At 37.2% G+C, this 16727-nt stretch overlaps 1 long non-coding RNA gene across 2 annotated transcripts in view; it reads left to right on the top strand.

Moving 5' to 3' along the window:
- LOC102153092 overlaps positions 1 to 13524 on the top strand; it is a 51341-nt gene extending 37817 nt beyond the window's left edge. For both annotated transcript variants that reach the window (XR_005369040.1, XR_005369039.1), the window contains 2 exons: positions 10682 to 10745; positions 13024 to 13524. This is a non-coding gene — a long non-coding RNA (uncharacterized LOC102153092). The remainder of the gene's footprint in view (positions 1 to 10681; positions 10746 to 13023) is intronic.
- The last annotated feature ends 3203 nt before the right edge of the window (positions 13525 to 16727 follow it).

Below are 16727 nucleotides of genomic sequence, written 5' to 3'. Positions count from 1 at the left end.
TTATGACCCTTATCTCTTCTCCTTTCCCCTGTTGCAATCCAAGAATGGTCACAAAATGGAAGAAACAGAGAGCTCACCAAATTGATCATGCTCACTTCCTTAACTCACAGCAGGCTTCCCAGACTGAAGCAAGTGTATTCAAATTGTGTCCCAGGTGTTTAAATTCACAGAGCGGATTTGATATGTTCTTTAGTGAGTTACATTATTACACTGGCAGTTACCAGGAAATTTTTACTGTCTAAGAATAACTGGAAAAATCTATAAGGACTGATTAAGATCTGTTCCAGAGCCTAGGGGAAAAAAAGCCTAGGTGGTGTGTAGGGACAATTAGAGAGAAAAGGAATCTTACTTTATGATTTCAGTCACTTAAATTCCTGCTTATTCAATATAATTGTTAACAGTCATTTGTGAAAGCAAACAGGAAAATATGTGAATAAATCCCATAGCATGGAAGTGTTCTTGGTATTTCTCAAACATTTTACTTCAGTTTAGCAAATACTTAAAGTATGTCTGCAATATGCCAAACTGTTTTGTTAAGTTTTGAGAGTGTAGAAACGAATAACAGAAGCTGCCTGAGGGAGTTTATAGCTTAGTGTGGAAAAAAATATGTGAAACATAATTTCCCTGTGATACACTTAGTTGCTCTGGTAGAGATGGCCAGAGGAGCTTAAAGATTTTGTACAGGGAGCCACCACCACCACTAAACATCATCATGGGGCGACTAGACGGAGTATTTGAAGCATTTTGGCACTGTTCTTACTGTTCTAGGCCTTGAAGGTCAGTCAGGCACATTGGGAAATATGTATCCCTAACACTTTGTAAAACTGATTATTTCTCTATATAAGAAAAAGCTTCATATGAAAATCATACATTCATTTAACTCTTAGGTCTATATTTCCACTCCTGAGGTATCAAGATTTGTCAGGTTTGATTTCCAAAAATGCTGAAAACAACTATTTTTAATAAAACTTTTAATCCAAAATCTACCACTAAATAATAGTAAATCACAGCAGTATCTATCTAAATCTGAAGTGAAAAAATACTCAAATTATATAAACTATGGCTAAAAGTTATGACTGCTCAAAATAAGAGATAATAGACTTGGTTAAAATAAATCCAATGTAAAACAACTTTTTCTTTTTCCTGTTTTATACTTTTTGGGTAGGGTAAAGTTTATAAGAGCTTTAAAAATCATCCCCAGTTCTCCCCAGATAAATTTAGGCCAAGCAAAGCAGTCACGGATGGCAACGGAACTTAAGGACTAAACCTAACTGGATGGGTTGCCTGCTAAAACAAACACATCAATATTATCCAGAGGATTATAATATGACTTGGAGTCTACAGACTTTTACATTCACAATATTCAGGACACAACTCAAAATTACTCAGCATATAAAGAAATCAAGAAAATCTGAAAAATTACCAAGGGAAAAGATTATCAGCAAATACCAACCAGGAGATCACACAAATAGAGCAAATTATCTGACAGATTTTAAAGCAGTTATTATTACTATGCTCCTGAGGTAAACAAAAGGCACTAAATTGAATGAAAAGATAAGAGCTCTCAGCAGATAAATATAACAAAAACCCAAATGGTAATGATAAGAAGTGGAAAGTGCAATACCTAAAATAAAATAATTTTTTTTTTTTTTCTGTAAGGTTGACTATACCAGGGTGAAGGCTGGGCCTTGCCTTGCCTATCTGCCCACCTTGCAAGTACTTAGTGCGGCATCTGACACATTGTAAGAGCTCAAGAAGTGAGGTGCTAGCATTTTCATTAGCAAGATGTCCTACATTATAAGACCTCAATAAATAACTTCAAATATGACTCACATACTGTTTCAAAAAAATAAAGCAAACAAGGCTGCCTGCGGGGGGCTCAGTCGGTTAAGCATCTGCCTGCAGCCCATGTCATGATCCCAGGGTCCTGAGATCAAGCCCTGCATCGGGCTCCCTGCTCAGGGGGAGTCTTCTTCCCCCCTCCCTCTCCCTTCTGCTCATGCTCTCTCTCTCTCTCTCTTTCAGTTGCTCTGTCTCAAAATAAAATAAAATATTAAAAAAATAAAGCAAATAAATAAAAACACCTAACTAGATGGGCTAGAGAGAATGGAGATGAAATTAACTTGTAGATAGTCAGTAGAAGTTATCCAATCTGAAGAACAGAGAAAAAATATTGGAAATAAAAATTAATAGATGCTCAAATAACTGAGAGAATATCAAAAGTCCTAACCTAAGAAAATTAAAGTATTAGGAGAGGAGAAAGAGATTAGGCACAAAGAATATTTGAAGAAATAATCACCCAAATTTTCTCCAGTGTGATGAAAGACATAAAGTTAAGTGAATACTAAACAAAATTAAACTAAAATAAAATAACAACAAATATAGGCACATTATCATCAAACTGCTACATTAAAACATAAATGAAAAAAAATAAAAACAGTTGGAAAAATGATACATTTTGTTAGAGGCTAAATTGTGTCCCTCTAAAATTCATATATTGAAGCCTTAACCCCTGGACCTCAGAATGTAACTATTTATACATAAGGTCCTTAGGTAATTAAGGGCCCCTGGGTGGCTCAGTTGGCTAAGCACCTGGCTTCAGCTCAGGTCATGATCCCAAGGTCCCTGGGATCCAGTCCCACAATGGGCTCCCTGCTCAGTGAGGAGTCTGCTTCACCTTCTTCTTGTGCTCTCTCTCTCTCTCTCTCTCTCTCAAATAAATAAATTCTTTTTAAAAAATGGGTAATTAAAGGGGCACCTGAGTGGTGGACTCTTGATTTTGGCTCAGGTCATGATCTTAAGATCCTGGGCTTGTGCCCTACATCAGGCTCCACGCTCAGTGGGGAAGTCTGCTTGAGGATTCTCTCTCTTTCTCCTTCTGCTCCTCCCCCTGCTCTCTCTCTCCCTTAAATAAATAAATCTTTTAAAAAATAGATAAAGTATAATAAGATCACTAAGGTGGGGTTCTAGTCCAACATGACTGGTGTCCTTATAAGAAGAAGAAATTTGGACACAGACATACACAGAGGGAAGACTATGTGATGATACAGGGAGAAGATGACCATCTAGAAGCATAGGTGTAGATAAAGCTTTCTTACAAGAAACTTAAGAAATCAAAACATGAAAGAAAATAGATAAAATGGACCCCATCAAATTTAAAATTTTTGCTCATTGAAAGACACCATTTGGAAAACAAAATGGCAAGCCACAGACTGAGAGAAAATATTCACAACACATTTATCAGACAAAAGGAATGTAACTGGAACATATATAAAGAACTCTTAAACTTTAATAATAATAATAAAAAGACAATCCAATTTATAAAACAAACACTTGAATAGTCATCTTAGGAAAGAGTATATGGCCAAAAAGTACACGAAAAAAATGTTCAACAATATTAGTTAGCAGGGAAATGAAAATTAAAATCATAATGAGATATTAATGGCTAAAATTAATTCTTAAAAATCAAACCTACACCTACCACCTGACCCAGCCATAATACTCCAAGCTATTTAACCAAAGGATACAAACACATTATGTCCACAAAACATGTATACAAAAATGTTTTTAGCAGCTTTAGTTGTAATAATCAAACACTGAGATAAATATAAATGTAAATATAAATAAATATAAATTTATGTGTAGGAAGGAAGAAATGGGCATGTCCATTCTCTAGAACACTGCTCAGCAATAAAAAGGAATAAATTATTGATGGACACAAGAACAGAAAAAAAAAATATCAAACCCATAATGCTGAGTAAAAGCAGCCAGATTTTTTAAAGTATATTACATTTATATGAAATTCTAGAACAAACTATTATAGGTTCAGAAAACAACTTAGTGATTGGAGATGGGAGGATGGTAAAGAGAGGAATGAATTACAAAACGGCTTAAGAAAGTTAAGCAACTTTCACCAGCTCTCCTGGGTCTGCAGCTCAGTCAGTTAAGCAACTCACTTTGGCTCAGGTCATGATCTCCAATCCTGGGATTGAGCCCCATGTCAGGCTCTGTACTCAGTGGGGAGTCTGTTTGTCCCTCTGCTCCTTGCCCTACTCCTACGCTCAATCTCTCTCAAATAAATAAAATCTAAAAAAAAAAAAAAAAAAAAAGAGCACAAGAAAACTTTTGGTTGTGATGAAAACACTCATTATCTTGTAATTATTTCTCAGATATAAATACATCTGTACCTATCTACACACCTGCATGTGTACAGACATATACACACATATGCATATATACACACATATAGACACCTATGTGTATGTATGCACATGAATTGACCAATTTCTATATTTGCCAGCATTCTTGTAAAATAAGCCTGTCCCCTCAGCATTGAAAATCTGTTCTTCCACATTACCACTTAGCAGGTATTTCTAAAATTCTTTCACAGCCTCTTCATCTGCAGAACTTACCTCGTACGTGAGTTTAACATTTTTCACGTGTTGAAATAAATTTCTAGCCCTGAGATGGAGCCACTCCTTCCTCAGGGTACCATATCAGCAGTCAGCAAACTGAAACTTCAGTAAACACGCCTCTATTAAACCGGAAGCACAGCAATGTCCTGTCAGCCAGTCCACAAACACTTCAAGACAACTCTGGGCTCCCTACTTCCTTGTTTCTCGATCTCTGTAAATAAGATCAACCAGCCAATCAACTTAAGCTGAGTACCTCCTTGTTTCCTGGTTGCCTCTTTTATAGAAGCTTCAAACCCTTCTCTCTTACTTTGGAGTTCTCTAAACTCCTGGGAGTGGAAAGTATCACTTCATGAAGTGTTAAATACTGAAATACTGTTTGTTTGTGTCACCTAAATTGTCTTCTTTAATGAAACACATCATATGGCCTTTTGAAACACAGAAGCCAGCCAGCACCAGTCAAGGAGGGTTTCATATTTTCTGGACATAAATTTCTTTAGTTTTCAGCCTCACCATACTCCAGTCCACTATTGCCTTTTCCACTTAGTCCTCATCTGATGAATCTACAAATTTATCTACTTCTCCACATTTTCGATAGTTTCATCGATAGATGTTACTTGGGTACCTTCTGGAGCAGCCTCACATATATCTTGATAAATTTCCTCTTCCTTTTGGGGATGTATTATATTGTTGATTCATGAACATTGAACTCAGAGCCAGAAACACTAGATAGAACTCATGCCTCAACAAACCTCATCTAAAATACATATTTTCTTGGTTATGCAAATCACAGCCTTCTTAACACTTCAGAGCACTAGACAGCACTTCAGCATTTGGCTGGAGAGACCATTTTAAACAGCAAAATCACTAACAAAAAAGCACGGAAATGTGAACAAAGTGTTATTGAATAGACCTGCCAAAAAGAGCACACTTATTTATAATAGAAGTGAAGTGTGAAAACAGAGACTGTTTTTTAAATTTTTTTCTGTTCTCTACCTGCGTGAGACTGACTGCAAAAGTGCCATGAGTATTGATTTGGGGGTAACAAACAAATTGTATCAAGTAGGTGAATTCGCAAATACGGAATTGCAAACAAGGATCAACTACAGTGTAACTGCTGTACTCCGGTTATACTCCAATGAAATTGTGAAGAAAATTGTTGGTTCGTGTTCAAATGAATGAATGAAGGAGCTTCCGTAACTTGCAGAACAAAGCCTTCAATTACAGAAATATACAATAGCTAGTCTGAGATTCTGAGGAAATAGGCAGTAATCTCTGCCCATTCCTTCTGTGCCAACTGCAGAACAAAAACCACACCTGACAACTGATAGTAGCATGGCTGGCAGCTTGGTGAGTCTGATACTTTATTGTAGTCCCATCCACACTTCAGGAACAGAACATGTGGAGGAAAAAATGGAAATAATAGCAGACCACCCTCCAACACAGTTTATACATGTGTTTCCCCCTGCTCTGAAGAGGCAACCAGAACCTTTCCTCTGTGGAGACCTTTTACAGGTCTACTCATTCCCAAGCTTCCAACAACCACTGTGACCTAAAAAAAGAAAGCCTATACATTTTTCTGGTATAAAACTAGTACTTCAAAGATGTCACTGGAATGATTCTTGTGCAGGCAATTTAGAGACTACAGCTCCCTTAGTTCTAAATCATGTCTCTTTCCAAGTTTAGTTAGCATAGCATACGTGCCACCAAGTAACTTAGAAAAAGACGAATTTTAGGGTCTCCCTACAAACAGTGAGTACCGCCACTATCTCGTAAATGTGTCACTGGCCTACTGTTGCTAAGCTACTCATCTTAAGATTCTTTCTCCACATTTGGTTTTCAATTATTCCTCATCATCTTTATTCATAGATCACATGTGTCTAAATGTAAGCTGCTTTATCTATGTGTAGCTGTTCCACTATGTCTAACAGTTGTTTAAGCTATTTACTCTTTTTTTAAACTTGAATTTCTACCTCTATGCTGCTATTTTTGTGACAATGTATTTTGTTTCTGCCTCTCTGAGCATATGTGTTTCTATCATCCTCCATTCTTCTCTTTTTCTTCTCTGATTACTATCATTCTGTATCATTACTCATCTTTGCAGGTCTCTTTCTTAATCTGCCTTTCAGTTTTTGTCATTTCTTTTCTTTTTTTTTTTAATTTTTTTTTTTTATTTATTTATGATAGTCACACACAGAGAGAGAGAGAGGCAGAGACACAGGCAGAGGGAGAATCAGGCTCCATGCACCAGGAGCCCGATGTGGGATTCGATCCCGGGTCTCCAGGATCGCGCCCTGGGCCAAAGGCAGGCGCTAAACCGCTGCGCCACCCAGGGATCCCCTCTTTTTTTTTTTTTCTTAGTTTTTGTCATTTCCTATAGCTGACTTTCTGACTTTTTTTTTCTTTTATGTTTCCTTTTTCATTTCATTATCACAGAGGACAGCACAATACAGAGGTTAAGAGTATGGTCTCTGGAATCAGACTTTTCAGGTCTGAGTACCAAGTTTCACACTTAGTAGCAATAATGGATAAATTACATAAACTCCCTGGGTTTTAGTTTTTTCACCTGTAAAATGAAGATAACAATAACATTTTCATACAGTTTTTGTGAGCTTTCTCTGATTCATCCTCATAGGGATCTCTATTGCCATTTGCTAACTAAGTTAAATGGTTAATTGCAATTTTTATTATCAGAAATATTATAGAAATAGTAATGGAGACAGTGATACTGAATTAAGTAGGAACAATGACTGGAGTGGGCTAAAGGGGGGTCAAAGAGAAAAGATTTGGGGCAGAACATTAAGGACTTGGGATGAAAGCAATACTTACATACAAAAAGGGCCTTTATGGTCTTTCTGGTTACCATAATTGTATTTAAAAGTGAGGGTTAGCTGATTCTCTTATGAGAAGTGGTGAGAAATCAGGAAGCTTCTGAGAGGTCTGCACGATTGAGAAGAACAGTGGGTCGGAGGAAGATAGGGATGGAAAGAGGTAACAACTCAGAGAGAAGTGTGACAAGGTTTTTAGGATAATGTGAAAGGGATAATGAAGTTTGTCTGGCTTCCATCAGATCCAGAATGGGAGCCTACTGGATAGCATTTTGAATAAGGCAGAGACAGTGTCAGGCTTAAGATGAGAAAACAGCAATGATTCTAATAGGGTACATGTACATATACTATAGATGTACTGCATTATTGTGTTGTCCCAAAAAACAGGTGGCTATGTACATGAACTATTTTTCTCTGGGTATAGTTCTTGTTAACAAAATGAAACAAAAAGCACAAAAAGAATAAATGCTGAAAAGAATCCCATCCTGAAAAGAAATCTTCTGCTTCAGTGATCTGCTCATCTGTAACCATTGGTAACAAAACAATTGTGCTAGTTGACTGTGGCTCTGGAGACTTCTCGCTGAAACGCTCAAAATGCCCTTACAAGCTTGTCTTTGGTCAGAATGCTGAATCAAACCAAAAAGTAAGATAATATTCATTTTTATGTAACTTGTTTATTTCCTTTATCATGATATTTTTGTTCAAGTCCTGAATTCAATGTTTACCTTCTAGAAGAAGTCATTACCTCTTTCAATCATTCTTTCAGCAAGTCTATAATGAACTCCTTGTATGAGTAGGGCATAATCTTATTTGCAAGTTAAAAAACAATGCAAAAATTTTATGACTTTGGGAATCCAAGTCTAGTTTGGAAGACCCACACCACCGAAAAGTAATTACAATAGAAGGTGATAACTCTTAACAAGATTAGGTGTAAGTACCATAGACACATCAAAGACATTGCACTTAATTAGGCCAAAGATGCTTCTGAAATAAATGGCAATTTTTATCCACATATCATCCTATCCACTATGATTTTCTAATCCATATAGAATTGAGACTTCCTTAGCAGGATATATTTATTCTCACAGTTCGAGTTGTTCAGAATCACACTAGATTTTTGTTTATTTGATTCTTTGAGTTTCTTTGTTTTCAGTTTCATTCACTAGGTTCATTTTGTATTGTATCAACTTACCAAGCTGAAACCATATTTTCCAGAATTTCTTTCACTGCATGGTTGGCCACAAGAGAAATTTCCATTTAGGTAGAAAGGAAACAACAGGCATTATCCTCTGAAAGGGCAGTGTAGGGTAACCAGGGGTCATTGTAGCTCCCACACCTTGTTGCTGGTCTGCTGCCTCAACTTGTGGGTGTGAGGCGGCAACGGCCAGTCCCACAACTGAATCCCAATAATTTTGAATCTTACTTGAGCCTTTTATTCTCAAAAACATGGATGGTTATGAAATCTCCCCACTTGGGATGCCTGGGTGGCTCAGTGGTTGAGCATCTGCCTTCCGCTCAGGGTGTGATCCTGGGGTCTGGGGATCCAGTCCCACATTGTGCTCCCTGCATGGAGCCTGCCTCTCCCTCTGCCCATGTTTCTGCCTCTCTCTGTGTCTCTCATGAATAAAATCTTTTAAAAAAAGGAAATCTCCTCCCTCTCCCACAACCTTTTGTGTTCCAGAAAAAAAAGCTTACTGCAAAGAGCCATCCCTACCTTATGACTAGATATGACTTACATATGTTCCACTTGTCTACCTATGACAAGGACAGACACAGAACTTTGTGTCATAAATGATAAGCTGATCTGCTCATTCCCACTGATCACTGGGAACAAAATCCTTTTTAACCAAACTTTGATTAAACTTCTCTCCTTTCCCAGGTTGCTCAACTGTGGCCAACACACAAATTTGCTTTAGCATCCACTTCTGAGAATAAGCTGGCCTCTGATTGAAACAGTCTGTGATCTACTATCTGCCATGCTTTCATCCCACCTCCCTACATCCTTTTCTTTCTAGCCTCATTTACTCCTCTATAAAAGAAAAACCCTCGTGGGGGTGGGGGGGCGGTGGCTGGGTGGCTCAGGGATTGAGTGTCTGTCTGCCTTCAGCTCGGGTCATGATCCCAGGGTTTCGTGATCGAGTCCCACATTGGGTTCCCTGCAGGGAGCCTGCTTCTCCCTCTGCCTGTGTCTCTGTGCCTCTCATGAAAAAGAAAGGAAGGAAGGAAGGAAGGAAGGAAGGAAGGAAGGAAGGAAGGAAGGAAGGAAGGAAGGAAGGAAGGAAGAAAAAAAAAGAAAGAAAGAAAGAAAGAAAGAAAGAAAGAAAGAAAGAAAGAAAGAAAGAAAGAAAGAAAGAAAGAAAGGAGAAAGAATAAACCTCTACCTAGACTTTGAGATGCTTGAAGTCTTATGGACGCAGCTTTCACCCCATTGCAACTGTCCCTTCCCTCACTTTCTCCTTCCCCTTTGCAATAATTCTTTTGTCAAATAAAAACTGCACCAGATGAAGTTAAGTAGGCAAGAAATAATTTATTGAAGATACTGCGATAGGGGAAAGAGATTGAACCCTACTCCATTGAAACAAAAGGCAGAAAAGTTTCTAGGTGCTGGGGTGAGCTAGTAGAATAGTACTGCAGGCTGTTGAGGGGGAGGTTGATCACTGGAATGTGTCCAGCACACTGAGTTATTGTTGAGTTTGCAAATTTTTTTTTTTTTTTTCTGTGACTAGGCCATCAGTGTTCACTAATAGATGCCCATGGAAGTCAGGTCCCTACATTCCCACAAAGACTGGGACATAGAAGTGCTATCTCCTTCAATGTTTACATGTCAAAGAGATGATCCCTCATCTTTGAGAAAGTCATTTCCTGGGTGATAAAACTGGTAAGAGGTTGAAGATTTACATATATTTCTAAGAAGTAGAGCAAGACTATATAATTCCAAGTTTTCTAAAGTAAGGGGTCTTAAAAAAAAAAAAAAGGAGGTCAGGGACTTTTCATCAGGAGGAAAACTGTCTCAAGTTTAATCCAGCTGAGGGGAATGTTAAGGCCAACTTGGCTGCTTTCAAATAAAGTCCCTCCTTACAAAATCTGGATGTTTTTCATTTGAGTCTCCTTCAACTTCTGGAGTATTTCCTCTTTCAGCTTTTACGAGTCCTAGTTCAGTCAGGTGAACAGAGCTACAGTGAAAAGGTCCAGCTTATCCTGAAGGTCATTCAAGGTTAGAAGCAGTGAAGACCAAATGTGGGTTCTAGCTTGTTCTCATTCATTCTGGTCTATCCTCTTTCTCCTCTCTTCACATTCAGCCCTGCTGACCTACACGTAATTTCAGGCCCACCTCCAGGAACAGAGACAACAGCTTTCTAGAGAATTTTTTTCTTTACCACCTCCCACAATTGTAGATACCTTAATAATACAATAAACTTTTTTTTTTTATTTTACTCATAGTAATCCTGACTCTGCAACTGAATCCTCCCTGATATACTGCCTCAGCAAATAAGAATGCAACCAGGTACAACTAATTTCCACCCAAAATTATGTTTTTAAAATTAATGCGCCATTAATAACCCTGATATGACAGCAACAGCTTTTTCGCATTCTATAAATATGCAAAATAAAGGAAAAATATATTAGCTTCTTATATTAGATGATCTAACTTTTTTCCTCTTTTTGTAATTCTTTTCTATAAATTCCTTAGCCAAATTAATAAGTGCTCTATTAAGAAGAAAATAAAACCTGATCTTTCATAAGTATTTTTCCTCTTTAGTAAATATCTCCGCCACCCCCCCCCCTTCGTCTTGAAAAGAAATCCTCTACTTCAGTCATCTACCTTAAAATAAGTTCTGATAATCTGTAACTCTTGGTTACAAAATAATTGTACTCGTTGACTGTGCCTCTGGGGCCTTCTCACTGGTGGTACTCAAAAGTGTCAGTATTAGCTAGTATTTGATCTGAATACTGATTTCCATCCACTACACACCCACTTTCTCTGCATCCTCACCAACACCGTTGTTTTCTGTGTTGTTAATTTTAGCTATTCGGACAGCTTTGAGGTGGTATCTCATTGTGCTTTTGATTTGTATTTTCCCGATGATGAATGATGCTAAGCGTCTTTTCATAAGTCTGCTAGCCACCTGGATGCCTTCTTTGGAAAAATATCTATTCATGTCTGCCCATTGCTTACCTAGCTTATTTGATTTTTGAGTGTTAAGTTTGATAAGTTCTTTATAGATTTTTAATACTAACCCCTTATCAGGTGTATCATTTGCAAATATCTTCTCCCATTCTGTAGGTGGTCTTTTAGTTTTATTGTTTTCTTCACTGTGCAGAAGTTTTTTAGATATAAGCATTTTTTTAAATTAAAAATTCACTTGCTCTGCATCTACCCTACAGAATATATTCCCAAATAGACTTGTACACTGATGTACAGTATAGTGTTATTATTTATATATATTGTATACATATTGTACATACATATTAAAACTCAACAACAGTATATGCTTTTTCTGGTACACATTCATATTTAGAGAGATACACAGAAAAAGGTCTGAAAAAATTCAAACCAGACTGTTATAATAATAGTTATCTCTGGGTGAGTAACTGAACTTCAAAAATTGGTAAGTCAAAGAAAAATTTAATCTTATTGTTTCAATTTTTAAATCAGGAGAATGCATTTCTCATGGATACGGTATAACAGAATGGTTAGAAATCCAGAATGCTTGGTTTTAAATTCCAACTCTGCTATTTACGTATGTGTGACCTTGGGCAAGCTCCTTAACTTCTTTGTTCCTTTGCTTATTTTATTTGTAAAATAGAGATTAAAAACTGCATCTACTTATATATCATTTTGGATATTTAATGATTAACTGAGTTAAAATGTTCTATATACCTCAAGAGTTTAGCAGCATTTCTAGTACATAATACTTGTTAATACTTATAACTTAACATAATCTAAAATATTTCAGAAGTTTAATGTGATCCCAAGAAAAGAGATTACTGTCAATTCTGAGAAATATATATAGAGAAAGAAGTACAAATCTACATTATCTTATTGTATTATTTCACAGGGAGTTTTTTTTTTTTTTTAATCATTTGAATGGCAAGAGAAACTTTAAAAACGGGGAACTTTAAATCTCAGATTTAGATAAGTTCATGTGAGAAAACATGCATCAGTGAAGAAAACATCCCTGGTTGGATTAAGGAGTTCACTTAAGGATGTTGTGGGAAAAGAGCATGAAGCATGAAAGGCTTTGAATTCGACGCTTAGGAGTTTGAACTTTATCTGTGTAGCAAAGAAGAGTCCTTGATGCTTTTTGAGCAGCGGAATGATATGGTATGTTAGCTATTTTAGGTTGACTTTTCTATTCCTGGTATATAGGATTGTACAGGAAAAACCAAAGCCAAGCAGGTTTATCATGACTATAGCAATAGTTTGTATGGTAGTAAGGATGTGAACTAAAATGATTAGCAAGGGGGAATAAAGAACATTCAAGAGTACCTGAGAATCCTCCGGTTTCCAGAAAAACATTAGCTTAAATCCAGTGAAAGTTGTCATATTTAGAAAATAAAAACATGGGAAACCCAGTTAAATCTGATTGTCAGATAGATCATTATTTAATGTAAATATATCCCAAATATTGCACTTACATTTCCCTGAAATTCAAATTTAACTGGACAACGTGTATTTTATCTAACAATCCTATCCCTGCTAACCAATTTTACCTTTAAAATCAGGTTTAGTCACTCTACAAAGTACTAAATTTAACTCTCTTGTTTGACTGTTTTTTCAGTGATGTGCGATGTGGCCACGTGGCAGTCACAACTTCCTATCCAATTGAGACAGAGAAACTAAAGGGACTCTATGAAACACTGATTTTTTTCTCCTTTTCCTGCTTCTATTCTTGCTAGGACCTACACTCCTACCTCACATACACCTTATAGAACAGATCATATATGTCCTTCTTGTAAAGGTCAAGGATTTAATGATTTCTTTGGAGTCTTCTAAAACAATAGATAACCTCTACGGAGTGACTGGACAGAGTCATCATGAATGTTTTCCAAGGCTACTGACTCACCAAGACCCCTCACTCTAGAGTGTAAATGACTTAAGGAAGACTCCTAAACACTTTTCTTTGTTCCTGGATACCTGAGAAGAAATGTGCACCAGATCACAGTCCTCAATAAAAACTTCAGGTCCCAGGCAAAGACCAGATTCTTTCTTCTTTCCTTTCTGAGTTTCCTGGACACTCTGTCCATATCGATATTCTCTGTATATCTTTAATAAATTCTGTTCTCACTTCTTATCAGTCACATTTGATTTATATCCTATGTAAAGCCAAGGACCCTCTTGGCTGGTCCTGTGGTCCCACAGGCCCAACTAGCCTGCATCGCAGTGGGAATGTCATTATGTCTTCTAATGAAAACTTTCCTCTTCACATTTAAGACATCAGAGCCCGAAGCCATGGGAATAGAACACAAAATGCTTATGAATAGGCTATTAGTGACAGGAGATGCCTCCACTCCCACACCACACCAGTCACTGGTTTTAAGCATATAGGACATCTTTTACACTGTACTACGATATTGCAATTTTCTATCATCCAATTGAAACTGAGACTGTATCTTTAGTAAGTTATTCTACTCTTCCATTAAACCATTCTTCCATTATAATGGTTGATTTGGTACATGATAAAACTGTATATAACACAACTTTTCTTATAAAAATATTACTTTGTCAGACATGGCAGTAAACATTTAGAAAGTCAACACATGGTGGTGCTGGCAGGAGCACTGTGCATAGGAAAGGCAAATCTATACTTAGACTTAGTGCAATTCCAAAGAGAACATATGATGGCTTTCTTCAAAATGGAAGATATCAAATGTAATCACCTGCCCTCTGGAAACTGGCTGACCTCCCAGGAACCAGTGTCATGATCAGGAACTCAGCACTGGCCTCTACCATTGGTAAATTGGGCATTCATCAGTGGCAATAACCTTAGCTGACCTGGTGAATGGATGTGCACTTTATTTATCTATAGCTAATCCCTCTTCCCATCATCATGAACATTTTGTTAGTGAGCCCATTGAAGTAGCAAAAGGATGGTTGAGGAAAGAGGATGCTTGACATTCACAGAATGGGTCATTTTGTTTACTTGAATACTGTGAGCCTCTATTGAGTAGATAACTTCTGGTGGGTACTGGGGTTTTTGTTGTTGTTCTTTTGTTTTTGTTTTTGAGTTTTAGGGGTGGGAAGGGGCAGAGAAAGAGAGAATCTTAAGCAAGCTCCACAACCAGCACAGAGTCCAAAGTGGAGCTCTATCTCACACCCCTGAGATTATGACCTGAGCAGAAATCAAGAGCTGGACGTTTAACTGTCTGAGCCGCCCAAGGGCCCTTCCTCTGGTGGGCACTTGTGTGCACAAGAACATCTTTAAACTCTGAGAATTCTATCCATGTATCTCTTCTTCATATTTGTTTTGGCAACAATTCTCTAATCATCTTGTTTTTCCAGGACACTGGTCACTTAGCCAAACTAGCCCTTGCCCATAAACAGATATAATCCCACACCTCTGGCCTTTGTTCCTCCAACATAAACTGAATATATAGGTGTTCAACTCACTAGGAGTATTTCCATTTTTCCTGTCCCCCAGTCTTTCCTGGTCATCCTTGAGTGGGGCTATAATACCTATATTGCAGGTTGGTGCCAACATAACATGTGAAACCTTCTCTAAATAAGGTCCTGATGTGCTATTTTTAGTCAGTTAATCCCATATAAACCCTCCATGACGCCATAGATGGAACTGGAAGAGATAGGTTGCACTGTAGCTGTAGCAAGTGCCTTAGAAGTTACAGTGACTTACATTTACTTATGCCAATAGACACATTTCCATTTCCTGATGGAGTACCACTCTATACGTCTGGCATTAGAACTTAGTGGATCAGATAATGTACTAGTTTTCTACTGCTATGTAAAAATTACCACAAATTTAGTAACTAAAAATGACACCCATTGATAAGCTCACAGTTCTGGAAGTCAGAAGTCTGGCACTGCATAAATGTATTCTCTGCTCAGTGTCTCATAAGGCTTAAATCAAAGCAAGACTGCGTTTCTTTCTGGATGCTTCTGAGAACATTCAGATTGTTGGCAAAATTCAGTTTCTTAAGATTATGAAACTGAACTCACCATTTCCTTGACATATGGCCCTCTTTATCTTCAAGTCAACAATAGTGTATCATAATCCCTTTCATGTTTCAAATCTCTGACTTTCTCCTCTTTACTAACTGGAGAAAAATACCTGTATTGCAATGGCTCAGTTGATTAGAATAGAATAGGCCCACTAGGATAATGGTGAATAATTTCCCTATTTCAAAGTTAACTGATTAATAACCTTTATTACATCTTTGAAGTGCATGGTGTTGCTTGAAAACTCTAGGATCCTATGCTTGATTCCCCTACTTGAGCTTGCTGGAACTTTATAGAGCATCTGCAACTTCCACAAATAACCTTAGGTATTATCTGTTAATGCTCAGTTGAAGAAACTTTTTTTTTTTTTTTTACTCTGGGTTCCATTCAAAATCACCCATATCTTATGGGCTATGTGGAAAACACATCAGCATAGTGGTTTTAAGTCATATCCTTCCCTGTTCACCCAAACTAAATTTCTTCATCTTTTCTCTATTAATGTGGATCAAATAGCTTCAGTAGATGTCCCACCTATGTCAGTACTAGAGAAACACTGAGATTAATTAGACCATTCTGTTTGTTTCTTCAGCCTTGCTACCCATTTGGGTAAAAAATCATATCCATTTTTTACATTCTTGAGTACTACCACTCCAGGATCCCATCAAGCCCCTGTTAGCCCATTTCAGTGGTGGAATATAATACTACTGTCATCCCAACTTGATGAATAAGCTACTACAGAGATTTTAAAGAATTCTGATATTCTCTCACAAATATATTTCTCAGTGTTATTATACAGGGAGTATCTTTAAATCACTTGTGGGATATAAGAAGGTAGGGACATATCAGGCTGCATATGGTAAATCCAGTCCAAATTTGCTTTGTCACTAAGACCTTGGATTCACTTTCTTATATTTTACCAAGGAAATTCTGAAATCTTGACTTAATTTAATGTAGGTCATAATGTATTCCAGGTTTCAGTCAATCTACCAAGAAGGCAATATGATTCACTATTAGTTCTTTCACCTATAATATAGAATCTATGAAGTCTATGAAACGTGAACCCATATAAGTAGGTTAACCCAATCCAATGTTAGGCACTTTTCTCTTTGGTCAAATACTTTTATAGTTGATCATCCATATATACTCTCTGGGATTCTGTTGCTATAAATGAATACAATTTTGCAATCATTTAGATCTGAGAATCATCTTCCCTCAGATTACACAGTATATTAGTTCCTCTTAGGTGTGCTGGGACCCTTTGTTATAGGTCTAAAAGCCAAGAGGATTGGTGGAATCTCTTCAGGGGTATTA

The sequence above is a fragment of the Canis lupus genome, chromosome 13 (assembly GCF_011100685.1).
Source record: "Canis lupus familiaris isolate Mischka breed German Shepherd chromosome 13, alternate assembly UU_Cfam_GSD_1.0, whole genome shotgun sequence".
Classification (NCBI taxonomy): Eukaryota; Metazoa; Chordata; class Mammalia; order Carnivora; family Canidae; genus Canis; species Canis lupus.
This window is presented reverse-complemented; position numbering and strand designations above follow the sequence as displayed.